This window comes from Lissotriton vulgaris, chromosome 3_1, assembly GCF_964263255.1.
Source record: "Lissotriton vulgaris chromosome 3_1, aLisVul1.2, whole genome shotgun sequence".
Taxonomy (NCBI): domain Eukaryota; kingdom Metazoa; phylum Chordata; class Amphibia; order Caudata; family Salamandridae; genus Lissotriton; species Lissotriton vulgaris.
This window is the reverse complement of record NC_141689.1, coordinates 1,218,427,359-1,218,451,425: the sequence shown is the minus strand read 5'-3', so window position 1 is coordinate 1,218,451,425 and position 24,067 is coordinate 1,218,427,359. Positions and strand designations below refer to the sequence as shown.

The 24,067-nt window shown below is 43.1% G+C and overlaps 1 protein-coding gene across 4 annotated transcripts in view; it reads left to right on the top strand.

The window, feature by feature from the left end:
- PAX5 (paired box 5) overlaps positions 1-24,067 on the top strand; it is a 547,862-nt gene that overhangs the window by 366,396 nt on the left and 157,399 nt on the right. The gene's annotated exons all lie outside the window — the stretch shown is intronic.

Genomic DNA, 24,067 nt, shown 5'->3' with positions numbered 1-24,067 from the left:
GTGTGGGGGGGGCTCTGTATGTGTGTGTGGGTGGCTTTGTGTGTGTGGCTCTGTGTGGGTGTGAATCCAATAGGTCATGCATTTGCGAGCGATTACGCTATTGGCATTGTATATGACAATGCCATTTATTTAACGATTAAGCTATTGGCAATGTAAATGACATTGACATTTATTTATGATTTTAAAAAAAAGTCATGAGCAATACCATTAGCTCTACCTTTAATAATGCCGAGACCATTGCATTGTAAATGCTTGTTTGTTTTGACAACTTGATAGTGGAGCACCGGCACTCGACCTTAATCAGCTCCTGGTTCTCCTTCTCCTCCTTTGATCTTAACACCCAAGCAATGCCCATGGAACACATACCTAGGGCAGAGTAACGCAATGCAGTGATTTGCGCTGTGTTGCGTTACTCCAGATTTTTGGAGCCACTCAAAGCCTCGCTAAGAGGCTTTGCTTGGCTTAAAAAATCTGACTTAACGTTTGCGTCAACCTTTCAACACAAAATGTGTCATAAATATTGCCTTAGGAGATTTGCCCCCCTAAATGAAGAGTTATTTTTCTGCCACCTCCCTTTTCTGTCAGCGAATTTAACTTTGGTAATCTGGTAACCAATTGTAATTGCATTTATATAGTGCTTACTACCCCTGACGAGGCGTTGAAATAGCTTGTTGCAAAGTAAGCTGCTGCCTACAATAGCCGTCTAAACCTAGATACACTTTAACCTTGAAAAGATTATTTTCATTTTATGGACTTGAAGCTAGTGCAGTAGTTCCCCTTCGATTGTACTTGATTCAAAGAAAAAAAAAATTACGTTGAGAACAAATCTTTGCTAATTAACACGTGTGATGAAAAAGGTGAAATATGCGTCTAATAAATTGCACAAAAGTACTTTAATTGGTAACAATGATTTTTGTTTTTAATGCTGCATAATATAACTGTAATTTAAACCACTTTGTAGTGTCAGTGCAACTTGGCATTTACAGTGCTCATTTATAGGTGAAATATAAGGTATTCACATTAACCGGTAAATGCAGCATGTTCGGATAAACAAACTAACCTAATAATTCATCTGTGATGCCGAACATAGCCTTCACAATCCCTGCTAACCTTAACTTTTCTCCCACTCTCACGGTTTCTCTATTTTTTAACTGCAGTAATTTGACATTACTTTTATTTTTGAAAAATATGCACGGGTTACTCCACCATTCAGTGCTGCCAAGTGGATTCCGCTGTGTGCCACACCTTGAGCCATTAACACATCATTAGTCAGCACCACTGTGTTTTCTGGGACGTCCAGTTTTTATTTTTTGAATTATTATAGTGAGTCTACAAGTCCCAGGATGCAAGTGCTGTAGGGTAAAAAAGCAACAGGAGCCCACTTCAAATCTCTTCGCCATGGAATGCATAGTATATTTTTTGCTGCATGCCGCAGTTACACAGGGCAGTTTGTTTTTAAATATTGTACTGTAATTGTATTTATACTACCCCTGATGAGGCGTCTAAGCGCTTTTCGGCCAGTAGCATGCTACTCCGGAACCCAAAAAGGATTAGTGATGAATTAGTATAGTAAAATTTGAATTCATTTGAGTTCCTTTGAGTAGTGTACATGTGAGTCTGTTAGCTGGATTGAAAAGGATAATTATGTTTTTATTTTGTTTATTGTTTTGTAAACTGCTTATACCACTCTAAAGTCTCTTCTAAGTGCTTTGTCGGTGGTAGGGCACCATTACAAGAAGAGGTTTGGAATGTTGCGTCTTCAGAGACATCATATCTAGCTGTCTTTTCATGCTTCAAGAGCCAGCATGTATGTTCTAAGCCAGCAGTCTATCCAATGAGATGTATCTACAAGACTTTCCGAAATCTAGATAGATCCTTCATCCTCCTAAACTTGTATACTCCTCTGGGTGAACAGAGAGTCTGATATGGGTTGCAGACTTTAGTCATCTGGTTGGAAGGTAAGGTGTTATCTGGTTGAAAAGACACGAGGTCTCACATTGGTGGAGTGACCTTCACAAAGCAAAGGATTTGAAATTGACAACCTGATTGGTCGGAGCAGATAAAGTAGCAACGTTCTCAGAGCTGCGTTGGAATCATATCCTTTTGTCCGATCCTATTTAATATATATCTCCGCCCCTTGATAGCACTGATAAAGTCATTCGGCATATCTGTTGTCAACTATGCCGATGACACTCAGTTGATTTTTTCATTTGAGGGTTCAGAGACCATTTCAAGGGATGCCTTTCACCGTTGTATGGCAGCCACAGCAGCATGGTTGCGAGCCAATGCGTTGCAATTCAATGGGTCAAAAACAGAGGTACTCTACTGCTCCTTGGACCGAACTCCCCGTACACTACCGGCCAATTTTTGGCCAGTGTCCATCGGCTCGGTGGAGGCTGCAGAGTCAGCTCGCAACCTGGGAGTTCTATTCGAACCCAATTTGCAGCTTGATGCCTCCGTAAACAAGACGGCAGCAACGTGTATGGGTTTGCTCCGTGCTCTACGGAAAATCTTGCCACTTCTCCCACGGGGCTCCAGAGCTGAGGTAGTGCGTAGTTCCATTCTCAGTAGGATCGACTACTGCAACGCACTACTTCTGGGTGCCCCGAAGATTCTGGTCCTAAAGCTCCAAAGGATCCAGAATATGGCCGCCAAATTGGCCTTGTCTCGACCGCGGTCCGCCTCTTCATCGGCAGCTCTGGCCGATTTGCATTGGCTCCCAGTCCAGCAGAGAATTGCGTTTAAAGCTCTCTGCCTTGTTTTTAGGGCCCTGCATGGACTGGGACCAATACCTCTTCAGAATCTCTTTCTCTGGTATCAGGCTGCCAGACCTCTAAGATCGTCTTCGGCGTTCCTGGTAAAAGTCCCTAAAATCAATAGAATGAGAATGGGTGGTCGTGCTTTTAGTTTTACGGCTGCCACGCTGTGGAACACTCTCCCTCTGGCACTGAGGAGTTGCCCTGATCTGCTTACTTTTAAAAAGGACCTTAAAACTTACTTGTTCCCCAGAGTAATGTAGCTTATGTAACAGATGTATGGATAGGTCTCAGCGCCAGGATACCCTTTGGGTGACAGCTGCGCTCAACAAGCAATAAAATACATCTACTTCTGTGTCCAAATGTACTGGGGTGATTTAAAAGGCACTCATCCCGGCTGTTAACTGAAGTAAGCTGCCCAAAAGCTATGCAGACAACACTTCAGCTTACAGATGATCTACTCTTTCCTGGTATAAATGTATCATACCATTAGTTTATTCTTCCGGGATGCACAACAAACATTGGCAAGGCACTGGTACTGCTGGGTTCACGTGTCTACAAGAGATGGTGAAGCGTATTGCATATGATCACTTGCATTCCGTATTTTAGGCACACGGTGGCATATGTCTATGCTGCTACTGCTGTCAGTTTTGTTTGTCTCTTTTATGGCCTCTTTCTTTAGTCACTGCTGCTAAACGTCTCTGTCTCTTTCAGGTGCTTGTTTGTGTTTTTGGACCTGTCCTCGGTTCAGTTCAAGAGTCCTCTGTCTACTAGGCTGAAGGGCTGCTGTACCCTTCAAATAGCCCCATTTATTCTGCCTGGTGGTAGGACTTCCCACTATAGTGCCACTATGCGCCTTTCTCCTTTGTACATCTCTTATGCTTCATTGAATCTGAGGTCTTTCCTAGGATGCAGATTGTCGCCTAGTGAGTGACAATCTGAAGAAATTACAGGAAAGCTTGTGAAACAGCAAGGTGTTGTATTTGCATATCAGCCCGTAGGTTTAATAGATTATTGCTCATATGATACGGAAAGGTTTTACTTCTAAGAGGAAGAGTGCTCCGCTGGGAGCAAGAGTCTTTCACAAGTTCACACTTTAAGCAAAGTTCTTCCTTCTCAGGGATCGAAGGGGCTGTGTTCATATATGGATGCTCACTACATCATTCAAGAATGCAGGTTTAGTTCCACAGTCCAATGAGAGTAGCATCTCAAAATGTGAAGTACCAGTATCCCAAGTATAAGGGGTTATGAAGAATGTGTTTTGCTCTCAGTGAAGTATGACATGCAGCCTCTTTGCGAGTTGACATGTGCCGCATACCTCTACCCCGCTTCCGTGCTGTAGAAAATCGAAGCATGGTGTCTGTCAGGAGTCATATTACAGAGAGTGCCCCGGGGGCACAATGGGCTTTTGCACCCGCTTTGCACGCCAGTGGGGCACTTTGGCATTACAGAAGGGGCGGCAGATACTTGTGCCCCCCCTTCTGTAATACTGATAGATATGGTGCACCTAAAGCGTCAGTGCTATCTGCAGAGGGCGTTCCCTCATTTGCATGGGGGTGTGTCCAATGCAAATGAGGGAATCACTTTGCCTCTGCTCCCACGCCTTATTACAGATGCGGGCGCAGAGGCAAAGAAGCTCTCAGTAGGTGCACTGACAGTGTGGCACTTCAAAGGTGGTGCACCCCGATTGCAGCCCTTTGGCATGGGGAATGGGGGCCCCAAGGACCCCTAGACACCCCTATGCAGGTGGGTGCAGTCACTTACTGCACCGGTCTGCAAGGGGATCTCTAATCCCCTTTAAAAGTGCTGCTTCAAAGCATCTCAGTTTGAATGCGCGGCCCTAAAGGCAGCACGAGCTCGCCGCTGCCCTACTTGCAGCACATTCTATGTAATAGGGCGCACTTTCCCTGCTTGTGCCCGGCGCATCTGTTTTAAGGTGCGCCGTGTGCAAACAGGAAAAGTCCATCCTTTATATATCAGAGTCCCAGATGTCCTCAGTCTATTCTTGTGTATATGGTTTACAGGATGCATTATCACTGTACATTTTCCTGAAAAAGAATCAGATGCCCTTGAGGAAAAGAAGCAATGGAAAGTCTGAAGCTCACCATTATCACTGGAATCAGAGACCAGAACATTGGGAGTGAAACTCAGAAATACCCGATCAGAATGGAAAGTATGATTGTGGCTCTGGAGGAGGGCTGGCCTCACTTAAAACTTGAACAAGTTTATGGATATGATGTAACCTTGCAGTAGACAGTGCCAGAAACAAAATGTGAAGCGTGCAGTGGGGAGGGGTTTAATTAAAAAAACAGCACTTACCTGGTCCCAGCAGTCCCAGAGACAGCATCACGACTCCCCATCCAATACCCGTGCTGCTCTCAAGCATGAGAGCAGCGTGGGATTGGCCTGAGTGGACTCGATTAAAGCTTGCTCAGGCACAGGGAGTCTGTGCAGTACAGCTGGGTTGGAGAAACTTTAGTGTGCATGTCAGTTTGGCCGGTCTAAGATGGCTGGCCAAACTGACGTGCACTTCTACCACTCCTCGCCCCCTCCCATGGCCCGGCCTGGCCCCTCCCTACATGCTCTGGCTTTGCAAGCGGCTGAAAAATAGAACTATAGTAAAATTTTGTTTTATTTTTCAGGTGCTGGCACTGTGCCAGTGGGGCGACCCTTCACCGCCATTATGGAGGAGCCACCGCAGCGCATGTATGTGCGCATAGGCGTGCAACAGAACTGCGCACCTGTCTCTGAAGAAAGTGTACTATAAATCTATGCAAACGAATGCGTTAACTGTGATTGTATATGTTGCTGTCAGTAGCACATACATCAACGCATGGTTTTGCATCTGTGCACCCATTCATGATACTGCGCATATAGCAATAGTCTATGTTTCTGTAGTGTGCTGCCTACCACAGGCACTACCTCAAGGTTTAGTACATGTGCCACATAGAATTAGATTTTGTTAAAAAAGTAGCATTCATCTCTTTGGTTGCTTTAAAACACCCTGTACATCAAAGCATGAAACTGAACAGTGCCTAATTTGTAAAAATATAAGTGCCAGAGCTCTCGTCAGGAGCCCACTGCAGCTTGCGCCACACTTGGCCCCTGCTAGTGCTGCCAATAATAGTAACAAAACAACTACTACTATCACACTCCTACAAGTGTGACAATTCGGACTACTCCAGGCCCCCATAGCTATAAGAATAGATTGGACTGCAGGTAATAGTCATTTTTAATGCAGATTGATTCAATATTTTACTGTTGTGCTCATCTATAAATTAACCAGACAGTGCCACCTTATGGCAGACTGTCACAAGCTTCGGTTTTGAAAGTTAAATGCCTGCCAAGCACCAGAAACCACTGGCTCAAATTAAGCACTGACTAAAGCATAATTCCAGTCAAACACCAACCAGTAACTCATCTCTTTAGTAAAACAGAGACACCCACTATAAAACACTGGTATGCGCTGTAAGTTTAAGAATTTCCCATTCTGTCTGGGAGATTAGTTGTAACCCAACTGATCTAATACTCACTGGACCTGCCTCTACAGGTTTTCTGTAGCAGTACTTTTTAACCTAAGAGCCGAGTCTCTTGCCACTTGGTAGTGTAGTTTATAAGGACACTCTCCATTTGCAAGCGGTGACATACCCGCCTCCAGATCGCCGTAGTCAGCAGTTCTGAGCAGCCCTGATTGTTACTAATTGCCTGCAGATGCCTCCTCCGCTGCGCCAGTCTGCTGACTTCAGCTTGGTCCCCATCACTTTGGGAGGACAAAGTGGCACGGAAATTAACACCATGGCTGGGCCCTCTAAAGCAGCGCAGAGGGCAAATTGACGAATCCACTGCGCCGCCTGCAGCTGGACACCGCGTCACTTCGCATTAGCAGCGTCTGTAAGTGACTAGGCCGAGCCTGGTCTGTGGCCAAGCTTCATTAAGCCAAATAAGGATTTTGTGTTGTATCCTTTGTGGATATGCTGGAAAATTGAACATCATTGAGTGCAATCAATAAGCACTTAAGAAATACCTTGGGTTACGAAGCTCACCACCACAAATTACCTGGAAAAAAGAATTAGGGAGCCCATGCCATGACCGAAGGACCGCATTTGTACTCCGTGCATCTCCGTTGACAAGCTTGTTAGAGGTATTTTTATAGTGTGAACCTAGCCAGTGACCAATGAAGAGATGTTGGAAAAAAAATACATCTAGGGAGGACTTCATTAATTGTGTCACTATTGCAATTCACATTTACATTTTTAGACAGGACAATTAATTGATTTTACCAGCATCACACGATTTTTGACCAACTCAGACGGTGGTATTAGAATTTAAGATCCATAGCCGGGAGCTTAGCCAGTGTACCACATCTCTTCCCTGGCCCCCCTGCTAACATCCATTTAGCTCTGAACTCTTCACAGCAGTCTTGTCAACACGCATGGTGCTTCTGTGTTGGTACTCTTCACACTTCTACCCAGTGATGTGGGTATATTGACACAACAGTAGGATGCTCTGAAAAAATTCCACAGAATCATGTTTCCAGGTATTTGCAGATAATTTGCATTGCTGGGTTCATATTCATCTTTTGCTCCCTCCTCTGGACATGGGAGGTGGACCCACGTCACTTTGCTGTGGACATTAATGTTGGCTAGTCAGCTAAGCAATCAATCAATCAATGTGCTTTTTTATAGCGCACAGCTACCTCAACGGAGGTGTCCCAGTGCTAATGCAGACTGACAAAAAAAGATCAGCACCTGGATACCACACCTGAGAAAAGAACCATGTTTTTAAGTCCTTCCTAAACTCTTGTTCTGACTTGATCAGGCACATGTGGACAGGCAGGGTGTTCAAGATTTTAGCTGTTCTTACCAAAAGGAACTTCCTCCTTGGCACTGCCATTGCGTCCAAGACCTTCCCAACTCAAAGGGCACGCCCCATCGACAGTGCTTTCTTTTCTTCCCTGTCTCCCCTGTCATATCACCTGGAGGAGATTATTCTCAGGCTGACAGGTCTGTGTTAAAGAAACAATTGATGTATGGAATGTTGGACGATGCAAACATTCACCTTCAGTCACAAGGATCTGGGTTTAACCCATCATTCTTTTGCCCACCACACCACCCCAGTTTGGTCTGTGTTAGCTCCGACTACCTTGCTTGTTTATAACTTGATCTTCAAATAGCACCCAGAGCACTTATTAAATCTCAGGTTGCTTGTGTGTAGTATCATGCTATATGTTATGATTCGTCAACTATGACAAATAGAGCATATGTTGACTTGTACTGAATCTAAATGTATAGAAGACTGATTTGTTTGAAATGCAAGGTGCGTATATAACACTGTACAGAAAGAAGACAGCATCTCAGGGATTGTTGTTACGAGCCTATTCAGCGACCACCAGCACCTCACCCAGAGGCAACTGCCAAAAGTGGAATGTCGGAGCACAAACCAGACACGAGCTACAATATACAGACAGACCCCACCCACCTTCCTCTATTTTCCTTTATTAAACAACAAAAACAATAACGTTTCCCAGGGAAAACAGACACAACACAAAAACATATAAATAGGAAAAACCCAAATCGGTAAACTCATTAGTATATCATAACAGGCTGAAAGAGGACAAGAGATGGATAGCACCTATATCAGAAATTCTACCGAAACACAGTTGGCCTGATTCATAAATGTAAACTGAGACAAAAGTCTAACTTTACGACTTTTGGCAGTCACAAAATGCCCTTTGTGAATACCAAAATGTTGAACTTTACAACTTTCAGTTTTCACAAAGGGCACTTACATGTAGTAAATGCCCTCCACAAATGGCATTTACGAGTAGCAAATGACCTTTGTGAATACAAAAAATGGCGTAAAGTTAGATCTCAGTCTCATTTTACCTTTAAAATAACAAGGAGTGCACTGATCTCTGATTGTCCATCTGGATCACACAACAGAGTCAGTCACTTCCTACACAATGCTGCTCATAGGATGGCGTGCATATTCAAATTAGTTAGCTGTCACAATGCCCACATTTTCTTTATTCCACAAACGACTATCACTTGTCAGCACAGCATAAGGCAACACTTGGATTACCTGAACTGGAATTGAAAACAATGACTACCCTTTCACGACATGACTTGCTTCTTAATGCTGATCCAAGTCCCAGCATCCATCCTTTCACTTCCTGCCATCTTGAGGCTACTTTCAAACTCCTTCTGCAACAATGTACTTGCATCCTCCACTCTGCATAACCAAGAAGGATCAATTGGTGGCCATCCCATCTATTCCCTATTCAAGTTGGATCCAGGGACTCGTCTTCTCGACACACCTATACTGGCATTAGGAGTTCTTCTCATTGCCCAAAACATATCATTTACCACACTTCTCCAGGTACACTGGTTTGCCAAAGCCAACTGGTATTGATCTTTTAGCATTCGATTGAAGTGTTCAGTCACTCCTTTGCTTCTTGGATAGTACAATGCAGTCATCACATGTTTGATGCTGTGCATACCCCAAAATGCTCTCATATCCTCACATAACAACTGTGTGTGTTTGTCAGTAACCAGCTCACTGGTGCAACCATCCCTCTGAATACATCTGGCAACAACTGCATGACTGTTCAAGCATTCACATTATATAGAAAAAGGACCTCTGGTCACCTTGTCAAACAATCAGTAAGCACAATGGCGCGCTTAGAGGTTTCACTGAGGACAGCTAACAGACTAGAGATATCACGGGCCAACTTCAACTAAGGAATCATGGGTACCTTGACATGGGTTACAGGAGTTGTTTTGATCACTTGTGATATATCTATCAAGATGCAAGCCCCACAATCCCTCCCATAACACTCAATGGCCTTATCAACTCCAAGCTACTAGAAATCCCTTCCCACCCTGTGCTTCATTGCCCGGATACCCATATGACCTTCATGAGCAAATACTAATATAGCCTTATAGCCCGCCGTAGCAGGCTATACCGGCTATTAAAGGCCCACTGAATCGTTAAAGGCCCGAGCCGAAGGGGAGGGACTTTAACGAGACAGCGGGACTTTAATAGCCGGTATAGCCCTGCTACTAAGGGCTATAAGGCTATTAGAACATTCTGCCACTAGAGGGCAGAATGTTCTAACAAATTAAACAAAGGGTTCTCGAAGCTCGAGGGGATATAAATCCCCTTGCGCTTCGAGAAGCCTTTGTAGAACATTGGAATGTTGCTCTGCGGGCCTTTACCGACCCGTAGAAGCAGGGAGCACTCCATTGTCTGCAATGGAGCTCCCAACATTCCAATGTTCTAATACTTCCTTACTTACACTAGCCAGAACAATCAACTGTACTATCCACCGCAGCAAACATTTATTATTACCTCATACACAGCCTCAGCCTAGGGTGTCAACTTAGGATCTTCATCTTTGATTCTGTTGCCTTCCTTAAGATATGATGTCCTAAATAATCCACGCCCTCCTCCCCAAAATTAAATTTATCAAAATGGAGGATCAAACTGTGGTCTGCAGGATTCGTAGCACCTCGTTCAGTCTTGCATTATGTTCTTCTACAGCCTTACCATACAATAGGATGACATCTTGGAAGTACAGCACCACTTTTACGTCCTTAAAGATTAGCTTCGGGTAGTGAGATAAAGTGAGAAGCACTGGTTCCACATGGATAGGGCAGTAATATGTCGACCACTATTGGACCTCACTTGGTTACCCAAACATGCTAGACCGCTCAGTGCACATCTTGCGACCCCTATCAAATCAGTACTAGCCGTAACAGAGGGACTGACCACCTTCTCCTCCCCTAACACACCATTCTCTCTCAATCCAGACTTTGTACCCCTCTTACCCACCCACTCTTTTTTAAGAATTGATGGTCAATGATTGTCGAACACTTCATGACCCCTTCACATGCACTAATATTAAAAACTTTGAGCAATGCCAGGAAGAGTACAACGTCCCTGCTACAGCTAGACTCTAATACTTGCAACTACAGTATTGGGCATTACACCTCTCAACCAGCCGCAGTCCGTGCAGGTAATAGCAGTGGGGCTGGGTAAGGGGGGATTTTGAGGGACAATGCAGAAGAAAAATTAGTTATTTATTTAATTTTCCCTCAGCATCGTCCCTCGAAATCCCCCCTTACAGGGCCCCACTGCCGTACCGCTGTTACCTGCATCAACCGTGGCGGCCCTCAACCTACCCTACAGCAGTGAGACCTCTCACTCCCTTGGAGAAACTCGTTTGGGCATATGATTGCTCACGTGGGCTTATCTTCAACACCTACCACACACTCCAATATTCCACAACCCTCCTCCCTCCACACTTACCAAACCACGTGGCAATCATCCACCGCAGAGGGCATATCATCCAAACAAAGGGACACTCTGTGGCGGACATACCCAAAACATATCATAGCATCTCCCTTTGGGAAACAGCATACAAACTCATGTTCCAATGGTATTACACACCTGAGCATCTATCTGTTATTTACCCTGGAACCCCCTCTCTATTCTGGCTACGTAACACTGACCGCTGAGATTTTTGTCACATATGGTGATCCTGCACCTTCATCGCTACCTTTCGAAGGGAGGTGCTCAGTCACATTAAGCTGTGGGATACCCTCTCCCGTTTTCTTATACTATGATCATCCTGGGAATTCATTCTTTAGAACTGAAAGCAATGACTCATGCTGACTGGGCACTTCTTAGTTACATGCTCCAGACATCCAGACAGCTAGTTGCCCTAGCCTGGAAGAAGACTGCCCCTCCCCCTCCTTTGCACAGTGGTTCACCCGTTTACTCTAGCAATGGAGTAGTTGTTCCAAAACCTTAATGGTACAGAATCCAAAATTCAGTTGGTGTGACAACCCCTATTACTATACCCCAATCATATAGAATTTACCTGCTTTAATCCTCCAATACTTCGAGCACTCCAACTTTTCTTCTAACCCCCATTTACTTTATGCCCTGATTAGTTGCTTGACACAACATTTATTTTGTGAGTAACAACCACACATATAAACCCCTTATACCTTGATGACGTCAGTAAAGCTAGGCACATCACCTTCATTGACCTGGACCCCTATACCCCTTTTCATGCTGCATTTTTGTCCTTTCTGTATACTATTAGAATGATTCTCTGAAGGGTGACCAGCCAGCTAATGGACACAACCATAATATGCTACTTCAGACTGAACAACATTCTTTCTGATGTTATCTTCACGGATGTCCTACAGCACACTCTGTATTCAGTAATTGTACATGGTGTAATGCTGTAATGAAACTGTTACCTGCTAAAACTGTGTTCTGTATAACAAAACAAAAAGATTTTGAGTAAAAAACAAAAGATCTACCTCAAAATTCTTTGAAATACTGAGAATGCTAAAGTTAAACCAAAAGGCAAAAGCTTCTAACAAAAAGCGCCATATGGCATCACAATGGAAGTGAGATTATTTGAATCTTCACTCACTACCACCTGGTGGTAAGCAGCCAAAATGTTAAGTGTAGGGACCATGACTTCCCTCTTCAGAGTGCATAACATCTCAAAGATGTTAGCTAATTTCTTCACAGTTGACCCAGATATTATAGTTGAGATCACATAGATCTAAACACAACCTCAATGATTTGTCAAATTGCATGACAAAACTGTAGGGAGAGCCCCTTGATGTGTCGTTCCAGTAGCATAGACGACACGGACACGGTGCTGGTGAGTGTAACAGAGCTTTATTTCGCTCCCTCTTATCTCATACCCGAACCTTATTCTGAAGACCCCCAGCTTCTCCCTTTCCTTATCCCATTTCCGCTTCCTCTTTTCCTCTGGCCGCGGGTCCTAGCGCCCCTTGCATGAAATCTATCATATTACATGTTCCCCTTCTTACACAACTTAGACTAACTTTTAAATATACAACTGAGCAAAATGAAAAAGAACATAGTTACAGTTCTTCCAGAGGCATGTAGGCCTACGATGAGTGCACTGTGGCCGGTGGGCTACGTCTTGATTCAATCTCTTACTTTCAGTAGAGGGAAAGGGCGACGGTGCTCACTTCTTATCACATGGGTGTCCTCCTTCATTGCACGTTCTGGCGCAGCCAATGTCTCTCTTGTGGTTGATGTGCATCTATGAAAATGTGTAACGTTCCTTGTTATTCTCTTGTCATCTGAGGCAGCCGAGATTATAATCCCCTTTTGTTTTGTTACTAGCAATGGGTGAGCATGATATCGACTGTCAGATTTTCTTTGTTGTTCTTGCCGGACAAGTACCCAGTCTCCTTTCTTGATGGATGATAGTTTAGCTCTCCGACAACTGTCTGCATATTCTTTTATCTTGGCTTTCTTCAATCCATCTATCACTGCTAACTCTTCATATTCTGAATCTTGACAAGTACAGCCATTGAGGGGGGCCTGTGAACAGATCCAGCCTCAAGGGTCATAGGCAGGCGCCAGGCGAAAGGCAGGAGCACGTGCCCAGGGTGAGCTCCTGATGGCATGTTGCCACAAAGATTGCTCACTGCCACGGCAACCATGCGCTAAGGGGGAGGCTCCAGGGGTCGTGTCTTAGCTCAAACCAGCTCTTTAGGGACAACCACTGTAACGGTAACAACACGCACCCGGGGCAGGCTCCTGCGGCCGCGTCACAGCACATTGGCTCGTCCTGGGTGAGTACGTACTCAGGGTGGGCTCCCGAATTCACTCCGTCGTCTTCACGAGGGCCATAGGCAGGGTTCTAATGAATACCCTTGTCGCCCGTTGTTGTGTCGTTGCAGCAGCATAGACAACACAGACACAGTGCTGGTGAGTGTAACAGAGCTTTATTTCGCTACCTCTTTCCTCATACCCCGAACTTATTCTGAAGACCCCCAGCTCCTCCCTTTCCTTATACCATTTCCGCTTCCTCTTTTCCTTTTCCTCTGGCCAAGGGCCCTAGCGCCCCTTGCATGGAATCTATCACAACATTACACCTCTCTGAACCATTAATAGTCTCTATGATGTTCAATTTGCACAATTTCTCCAGCTCCTTTCGCAGCTTTTCCCTTTGACACAAAATTTAAACTGCACTTCTTGTGAACAACAGGCGTCGTCCGTTCTTTCAAACTAATTCTGTGCTAGAACCTCTTCAACGTACGAAAAGGTTCAGAGAAGAGTTCTTAAACCTACTCATCCACACACTCATCATAGAGGTTTTAATACAGTTGCTACTATTACCTCCAACGTTTTGCTCCACTGAGTCAGGGTGATTTGGATCCAAAACAATGTCCAGTTCTCCCTGCTTATCCCATCCCAATACATTTAATTCCTCCTTAGCATTATAAATTAAAGCAAATGCAGTTTTAACATTGAACTCCCCAACTTCGTCAGATTCCCTCACAATCTCAACTGTGTTACCGCAGTATGCAAATATCTTAGTCTCAAAGTCCCTCAACTCCAGTGCCCGAAATATCTTAAAAACATATGGACCAATTAATGCAAATGGCAAACCAGAGTATGCCATGACACATGCCTCACCAGAGCCACTTATTCACAACTCCAATCATCTCAACCACTCTCATCCTATTTGAAGTCATCCAATATACTCAGAACAAACTCCTTATCATCTCCATCTATGCAGCAGTGATCCATCTTAGACACCACAGATTTCAGCACACTGTGGACTGACACACCCTGGGCAAAATGTGTCTTGCGGTTGCACCTAAAATATGAGACAGAGACAGTGAACTGAGACAGTGAAGAACAACTCTTCACAGAACTGTGTGATTTTGGCAACCATATCTAAAACAATACATGAAGTCACTGCCTCCTTTGCTCTCTGTGCCATTACTATGTTTACTCCCTTGAATCTTTTTCACTGTCCTTTTATCGCCTTCTTTTTAATGTTGAATTAAATTACGTTCTAATTATTTTCTTAAAGTACGCTTCAGAGTTTTAAATACTTATAGCAGTGCTCAAAGTAGTCTTAAGGTCGGGTTCTTCTCTAGAAAGTTGCCTTTCCTGGAGTTTTCTATTGTTGGTTTCTTACTTTAATTTCATCCCTGAGGTCTGGCTAATTTTCACGTAGTTACCAAAGTTCTTAAAGAGGTGGCAAAATCATCGATAGGTACTCCGGGTTGCTCTGCACTCTGTAGGAATTTATGCCTTTTAAGAACGTCTGTTCTGCTTGGACAAAATCTCTTATCTAAGGTTTTCAATATTGCATCATATTCATCAGATTTTTCAATATTTCTTTTACATTTGTATTGAGTTTAAAGGCAAACAATGCAGTACGTACAGTACATTACCAATATCCGATCTGGTGATCCGAACGTGTCCGCTACGGTAACCTGCATGGCAGTATAAATTCAACATTAGCCCACATCTAGATATAATTACATCTACAGACATTGCCTTTAATACATATCAACACAGCACATGGCACAATAAGGTCCTCTGCCCAATAGCTGCCCAGCTTCTTCTTGTTCCAAGCCAACAGCCCCAAATCACTGAGGGCAAATAGTAGCGCCTCTCTCATGGAGTACTTGGCTTGAATACGCTGGTGTCCAACATAGGGGTATTCTGCTGTATATGGCGAGTCTGGTTTGCCCGTGGCTTGTGTAGATAAATAATCTCGGAGTAGGGTCCACAGGTCTTTGGGCCATGTGGTTATTGAGAGCATCGAAGCATAGGTTTCTATTAGGTCGTTTGCAGACTGTCAGGTCTTTTAGCCAGTCTGCTGCTTTGGGAGTGTTATTGCTACCTCAGAACATTGCAACCCTATGTTTGGCCAAGAGAAGGACTATCGCTTTAAAGCTTCTGATCACTTTGGGAGTGTCTTCAACGTACCCTAGTACCATTACGAGCGGGTGGGATGATATGTGTTGGTCTGTCATTTAAGCCAATAGCGTTAAGTCGCCACCCAATAGGACTGACGAGAAGGGCACTCCCACGCCAAATGGAGAAAGAGATTTTTCAACATCATTGAGTTCGCCCCAACCCTTTCCTGATTCAAATGAACTTTTGCTTTCTGTAATGTTTTCAAAATTGCCCTACCTTCAAGACCTAAGTTGTGGAGTAGTAGTGCTCTCTGATTGGTAAATGTGTCACTATCAATGGCCTCTAAATAGGCCATGAACGTCTCTTTCCACCACTGCCAATCCAGAGGAGGTGTGCCAGCTAGAGCTAGCAAGCATTTGCAATGCAATCAATCTCGCCTTTGGAACCTTATATGTAGTTAGCTATGCTGCACATTAGCCTGGGTGCTGAAACATCTACTGTTCTTTAATATGGAGGGAAAGTATGCACCAAACTGCGTGACAAGCCAGTTATGGGAACACATGGAGAGAAATATTGCCTTTCAGCGGGAAATGGTATAGTCCAAAGCTCTGTTTTTAATATAAAATCAGGGCCTTCGGGGGCCATATCACTGAAAATACAAGAGTTGAATATTTTTTATAGTCTACGGGTGCTCTTGGAAGACAATTTCTATGGACTGGAATGTAGAGAATGCTGAAGTGATTCTGGTATGTTGCTGACCTCTGCTGGTCCTTTTCTATCAAGAAAGTTAAATAGAGGCAGTTGCCAGAAAAATTTAAAAAAGAAAGTCCCTTAGCAGAAAGCAATTTCTGGTATTTTACTGACCTCTACTGGTCTTTTTCTATTAAGACAGTTAAATAGAGGCAGTTGAACAAGCCAAGCAGAAAGCAATTCTGGTATTTTACTGACCTCTACTGGTCGTTTCCTCTCAAATAGAGGCAGTTGAACAGAAACAAAGTCCCTAAGCAGATGCATACAAGTCCTAGGGCTGATCTCCCGAGTTCAGGAGTTGGACTTTGTTGCCAACCATATCCCTTTGTGGCCAGAACTAGGATAATAATGTTTAGAAAACTTAGGAAGACCAAACAAACAAAAACAAAAATTTTAATTGGGAAGAGTACGCATACAAAGGCTACAATGACCACACAAAGAAGTAGGAACATTGATCAGTTGGAGGTGGTGTTTTTCTGTCTCAACAGTTTCTTTGTGATGCTGTAAACTGCAGGTAGAGTAGATGGTCAGGTATAAAATGGCGGCCAACGGGGATGTAAAGTGACATGTGATGTCATACGCTATACATCGGCATGCCAACAGCTTGGGATGTGCCTGAGGTGCCTTGGATGCATGTTGTGGGGCTAGGCCTCTATGTTTGGGCATGACTTGTAGGGGCTGGGCAGAAAAAAAATTCTTTAATATTGCAGAGCACCAGAGCAGCAGGGAGCAGCAAGCACCGTATTACATCTGTGGAGAAGCAGTTCCAGGAATCTTGGCAGTAGATGGCATTAGCTGATAAGCAGTCCAGACGGAAAGCTGGTGGTCATTGTCAAACTCGTCATCAGTGTATAGAAAAAATACAGGGTAGATCAGAGGCTTTATTCGACACAAGCCTAATCAATGACCACTGGTACCTTACCTAGATGCAACAACGAAAAGAGGAAGGTTGAACCACAAACTCCACATTCCAAAGAACAGCACCAGCTATAACATGCAGGCAGATCCCTCAAATACCTTTGTAGTATATGTGCTAAATTAGAAAAAATGCACTTTATATTGATTTGACAACTTTGTATTAATTTAGTTGTGCTATTTGTATGCCACACAAGTTAAAAAGCATGCAATTGCTGACTCTTACTAATTTTAGGGTAGTTTACTTTGTCTTTTTTTGTTTTTGTGCTGATGCAATATTCATCTTAACGTTTTACAGTTGGAAAGATTTTTAGTTCCTTTGAGAAGGCAGGTTCTGAGGAATTTGTAGAATTCCTTAGTTTTGTTTTAAATGGCAAGATTGTGTATAGATAGTTAAAATTGTTGGGTTTGGTCACTGCCAATTGTTACTGTGGCAATCTAAGAAAATAATTAACAGATATATAACAGTGAAACAAAACAGATCAGAAGAATTGGCAACCATCTAAGAAGTAAACCATGTTTCTCAGAGTACATTACGGCAAACAAACTAATATTCAGCTGTGAACAAAGTGCAGTGAAACCATGATTGTAAGGACTTTTTAGAAGCACGGAGGTGGTAAGTTAGATGTTTCAAAGCCAGATGCAATAAAAGCCAGGAGCATTTTCCCTTAGATAATACTGTAGGAGCTTTGGAAAGTAATAATCAGCAAGGACAAGATGTAAGAAGATAAGGTGGATCAAAAACAATATATGGTCTGAAAAATCAGTTTCTAGAAACATATAGAGGCAAAAACTGGTCTGATACCTTCTTAAGCATACCATTTCCACATGGATGATAGCCTGACGGTGGCATGTTATCATCTAGAGGATCAAGTATCTTGAAGGCTGAACACTGGACCCAAATGACACCATAGGCAAAAACATCAAAGAGTTCTGCTGTGGCCAGAGAAGAGGTAATGCTGTGAAGTAGTGGAAGAACTGAAACTGACACAACAGCAGAAATAAAGACTAGAGTCAATAGGTATCTGTCTCTGAGTCACCTTTTCTGGTTTTAGGAGCATAACAATTGGTGACGGAGGATGGAGGACACTAAAACAATCCTTCAGAACAACTAACAACCTGATGCTTTTTTCTGCAACAGCAAGTAAGTCTGTGAGGGAGCAGCTCAAGTCTCACCCACATTCGATGTTATGGTTTTGGAGGGAATGTGAGGCATTGGAGACCTGAGATGCTTCTGGACTTCGACAAAAGCCTAATACAACTATGGAGATTGATACCTTGCAACATAGAAGTGATTGATAAGAGGAGAACATCTGAGTACATACTTTCTCCAAGAGCAAAAGTAAGAAATTGATTTGGAAAGTATAAGATAGGCATACAATTGAGATCAAAATGGGATAATAAATCTGATATCACAACTGAAAGTAGACTGTGTGGAGATGACCTGCATAAAATTTAAATAAGGTTTTCCAGTATTTGCTTTGTACCATATAGCAGCGAACATAGTCATTGTTTCGAAGATGGTGTGTGATCTTCTTTGAACACGCTTGTGTAGTTAAATCTTTAACTAGTCATCAATATGTAGCTACAGTGGGATTTCCAGTTTCTCTGGATAATCCTTTTTTGTCTCCAGGAGATAGCTGGCAATCCAAAACTGCCAGAAGTTTATCTGGAAAGGTTTTCGAGGTCAAGTCATAAAGCAAGACGATTGAGGGTGACATGTAGATTTTGTGGGGGTGTTATAAGTGTTGCTCTTATATTGCTTTCTGATACCACCGGGTTCTCTGGAGCACAGAGAAGTGAAGGGACAGCGGGCAGAGGTATGTGCCTCATATTTGAGTTGTCGATCAGCTCCTGGGGAGGCACAAAGAAGGGGCCATGGGTCCTGCCTCTGGTCACCGAATTATGTGCTTCTTCATTGCAATGCTGTTATCAGAACCGAGTGTGAGGGTGACAGCGGTGAAACAGCCTTGGCCCTGATGGTTTTCTCAGGAGCCAATCATAATGGCAATCCTGAGAGAGGCCGCTCGATTTTAAATACTGTAAAGGAAGCTCCGAGACATCTGCGCGAAGGGTCATCATCCTGAGTCAAGGAACTTCTTCACTCAGGGGCAGGGTAGCCTTCTCCACTTCTGAAAAAGGCAACAGCCATCTTTTTAAAGGCAAGCCCACTTGTGCTGAAGTGTATACAACTTGCATGAAAGCTACAACAAAATACTTCTTTATCTGTATACATGAGGCCAGGCCACTCTGAAAGGAGACCCTTACCCTGTAAAAAAGGTAGTGCCATCTAACAAAGGGACCGTATTGATTTTCTCTTTAGATAAAGTAGCGGGGACTGACCTATGACCAAGTGAGGCTTTCGGGGCAGTTCATAAGACTGGTACCGCAAAAGGCCTCCAAGGAGGGAAATCTGGCGTAGATGTTTGATTACTGGTGTGACCTTCGACCGAAATGATGTATGTATGATGGTTTTTAACCCTATATTTAAAAGCTTGAGGAAACATGGCATAGCATCCCCAATCTATAGAACATTCAAGCTAATATATTTTATTGTTTTTAATAAATGTCACATTATATTCAGAGTCATTCCAAGTCCCAGTGTTGTGTTATTAGCACATAACTGTGGGTGTTGCCTCTTTTATGTGCATCACTCTGTGCATCAAACCTGACGCTTAAGAATTATGAGGGAGAATTTCTTCACACAGTCTGGGCATAAAGTTAGGTTGTTTCCTGGCATGGCATGTATGCAGGGCACGAGTCTGGGGTACACATAGGTGAACGGCATCCACCCACTATTTTCACAAGGGTGGACTACGTCCACTCTGCCAAGAAGTTGGTCCCCACTGAAAAATATGCTGAATTCGTCCCGGTGTAATTTGCAAACACCAGTACACATTCAGCAGGGCTGCACGTTGTTATCTGCTTTCGATCTGCAACAACGTGCAGGCAGGGAAGGGGCTTTCTTAGTTCAGATTCCTGCTGGGCCCATAATAAAAGCCAAATCTGAGGGGGTCATTAGGCCTCCTTTTGTTCCAGTTTCTTGGCTGGGAGTAGTCAGGAGCCTCACACCTGATGCAAATGAAGTAGAGAGGAAACAAAGGGTCACACCTTGTTAGCACTTCACACATAATTAAGAGAGGCAGCTTTTCACGTTGTTTAGGCTCTGATTAGGATATATGCATGCACTGTAAGATTGTCAGATATGTTGGTCTTTCCCAGAAGTGTGAATCTTCTGCCTAAATCAGGAGGGTTTCCCTGTATACTTGAAATGTGCTCCAATGTACTCATGATAGACATGTTAAACATATATGTGAGCGCTTCCTGTGATGTCACGTGCCATGATGTCATGTGCCCATGATGTCACTTGCATGCTGATTAACTAGGTTAGTCCCCCCACTTATGTTTTTCGGACTTGAGCCCTGCATGTATGAAAAGTTGTATGCCAACAATAGCAAATGGCACAACTGCTAGTGAGTCACAGTTGCCTCAGTCTGAGTGTACCGGGGACGGGCGGTTTTAGACCCCATGTTGTTGCTCTTCAGAGACCCGTATGCGTGATCATTAGCTGTGTGTTCTTACCCTGCGGCAAGACTCCAGGGTGCTCCACCACACCTCCTGCCTCTTGCGTTTGGTTTTGTTTTTGGTCATTACAGCAGGCGTCTGGCGGTGAACTTCATGAACGAGTTTTTGGTTTAAGAAAATAAGAATACTGTGCTGGTAGTTTCAATGTTGTGTCATTCTACAGTTAAAGAATTTGCCTCAGTGCATCCCAGAGTAAAGGGAAAGAAAATGTTTTGGTGTATTACTACAAAAACAGGAGTCGAAACCCGGTTTTACTCTGAGCTCTTATTGACAAATAGTCGAAGTCTCTCAAGAAAAGGGTGTATGGGTCCTTTGTTCTCCGTGCGTCACTCAGAATGATTTATGTGCTTTCTTCTTTGCAGCAGCAAGACCAGGGCTTTAAATGTGCTGGGTCTTGCCGGTGTTCAGCACCAGCAGTTCTAAAAAGTAGGTGCTGAGACAGGCCCATATAGGGCTCTCCATTTTTGCCCTCACCATCAGGGTAGAAAATAAAATCTTAACTCTGCAGAAGCACCCTTCACTGCCTTTGATGTACCTTCGAAGAGACTCTTTGTAGGTCTTTCATAGTCTCATCATGTCAGAACTGAAGAATTTTCAATATTATATACCATGAAGCCATAGTTGTTGCTTATTTGTTTAATGCTACTAACACCAATTGACAAAGCCAATAGTCCTGGCTTGGTGTAGGTGTAATGTTACTTGTTGTATTATATATCTGGATACAATGACAGAAGCAGCAAAACACCAGTCGGGTGGCACACTATGCTAAGCACCGATTTTTAGCTTACATGTTTTAAGCCACACCCTTAATTAGATCGCCACACCCTTTTTAGCGACCCCCTAGTTTTGTCATCCCACTTAAAGCCCTGAGCAAGACACACTCCAAAGCTCTGACTTCTATTTTGTGATATTTCTGTCTTCCATTAGAAATCACAATTTAAAACTTGTGAGATGGTAGCCGCCATGTGGTTCTATCATTAGAATTTGATTATGGACCTGGCTTAGATCTAGTTCTATTGATTCCCTGCCTTCGGGGTTATACCCACAGCCTCCACGACTGCAAACGTTCAGGCAGTTGTTCCTAATCTTTTGACTTCTGTGGGCCCCCAATAAATCTTTACTGAAATCCCGGGACCACCACTGAGTGTTTTTTGGAAGGTGGGGACCCCCGGCCTAAACACATTTTATTTAAAATCTCAAAACACTACACAAAAATACAAAAACAGGTATACACCAAACAAATGCTCAAATTTTGAAATATTTTGGGTAACTGACTATCAAATATTAAAAAAAGTTTTATATTTTCATTGTTGCTTCCTTATTCGTATATACGTTTTTAAAGATTTTGAATTTTCCTTCTGTATTTGTGTATACTTTATTAATTTTAATAATTTTATTTTATTATTATTTAAATTTGTAATACTGTTGCAGATCCCCTGAGAAGGCCATGTAGTCCCCTCTTAGACCACAGGTTAAGAACTACTGCTCTAAGGGTTTCATCAGGATCCTGGGTTTTCTTTAAACAAGGTACCAGTGGTTGTATTTTTGCCAGCTGTGTTCAGAAGGCAAGATTACTCCAGACCATTTAGGCAAGTTAAAGGCGTTTTAAAGTATTTTTGGGACACCAGCCAATAGTCTATTGATGCGATCTATAGTTTTACAAAAATAGAAATAATAGAAATAGAAATGAGGGTACGCTTTTTTGTTGCAATTCATATAAAGATGTTTCTGTTTAATATGTTTGCATGTCTGTTATATTTACTTTTATACTTATTGATATTTGGATGTCAATATTTTTGATGATTTTATTAAATATATTAAATGATTGACTATATTTTCCTCAACTGACACCTCTTGTGGACGTTTTTCTTAGAAACATTCATACTGCAGCCCCTACAGCTGACGACATTACCTAGAAGCAGTTCGCATAACCCTTAAAGCTATGGTCTTCAAACTTTTCAATGCCTTGCCCCCCCCCCCCCCTCTCAGTAAAAAAATTAAATTATTCGGGCCTTTCCTGTAAATTTTTCGCAATTATTGTATTAAATTGGCAGTGTTTAAATATGTCTCGACTTATTTAAACACAAGACATATTTAAACTTTACAGTTAAATTCTGGTACCATTTTAAAAATGGAAAATACATGCTTGCCAAACATACTATTTAGGCCAGGCAGGCCTTACTACTGTGTAAATGTATCCACAGTGTGATTATTAGAAATGGAGGGGGTGGGGGCGTTGTTTTGAAAAATATTTGGAGTCTCTTCACCTTTGACACATTCTCCCAACCAGGATATAAATGATAAAAGATGTTTGTGTTGGCCCATTACAGAGCAGCTTACTGCAGCTCGTGTCCCCCTCCTTAAAACAAAGCACTGCTTTCAGTATAATGCTTCTTTTGGCTAGAGCCTGGCACCCCCCCCCCCCCACCCCTGGGATCACTTGAGGGCCCCCCATTTTGAAGACCCCTGTCTTAAAGGGAAAGCTACTAAGTAATACCCTTCAGTCGCCCAGTGGTCTTTTAACAGTATTTATGGGCATGTCATTGGCTGGTTGTATCCCTCTGAGGAATGTGGTGACTCTCCGGAATATTCTAGGTGCTGCCCGCCAGCTCAGACGGTAGAGCAATAACATGGTGGCGAGCGATAAAGTGATAAAACCTTGTCAGGTGTGCGGGGAATGAGATTTTGATACCAATTTATGATTATGATAAATTTAATAAAGAATCCCATTCATCTGTTTTGGACCGCTTGTATCTGTCATTGAGGAAAAGGACCACCCCCGCATTGGTTAGACAAACCCCATTAATTAACGCCACTCTGAAGAACCACTTACAACTGATAAAGTTTTAAGAGTTTTATATAAGGTTATTTTGAATGCGTTACAATCCATTCAGGATAAAATCTCAAAGTATACAAAATACAAAATCAATTTCAATATCAGCCGCTTAAGCTTCGGTGTGAAGTGGTTCCTTCTGCGTCATCTGCAGTAAGATAAAAAATATCATCAAGTTAATCTGTCCCTACTCTATGCTACGTGACAACCCTACTTCGCAAGTTTCTTCCCTAAAAAGGTGTCAGCAGTTTGACTTCCAAAGAAGTTCAAACTCTCTTAGCCTCTAAAGGAAATCTAAAGTTCAGAAGCAGTACCCTATCTGCCTACCCATCCGTTCTCTAAGGGTCCTCGGCCTACTGCTCCCTTGTGCTCTGATGTCTCAGCACATCTGCTCAAGGCATCTACCTTCGCCCTTGCTCTGAGCAATTCGTCTCGCTGTTCCTAATCTCCCAATTGCCAATTGCTACCTCCTCCCCGGGGTGCTGTCCCTAAAATACACAAT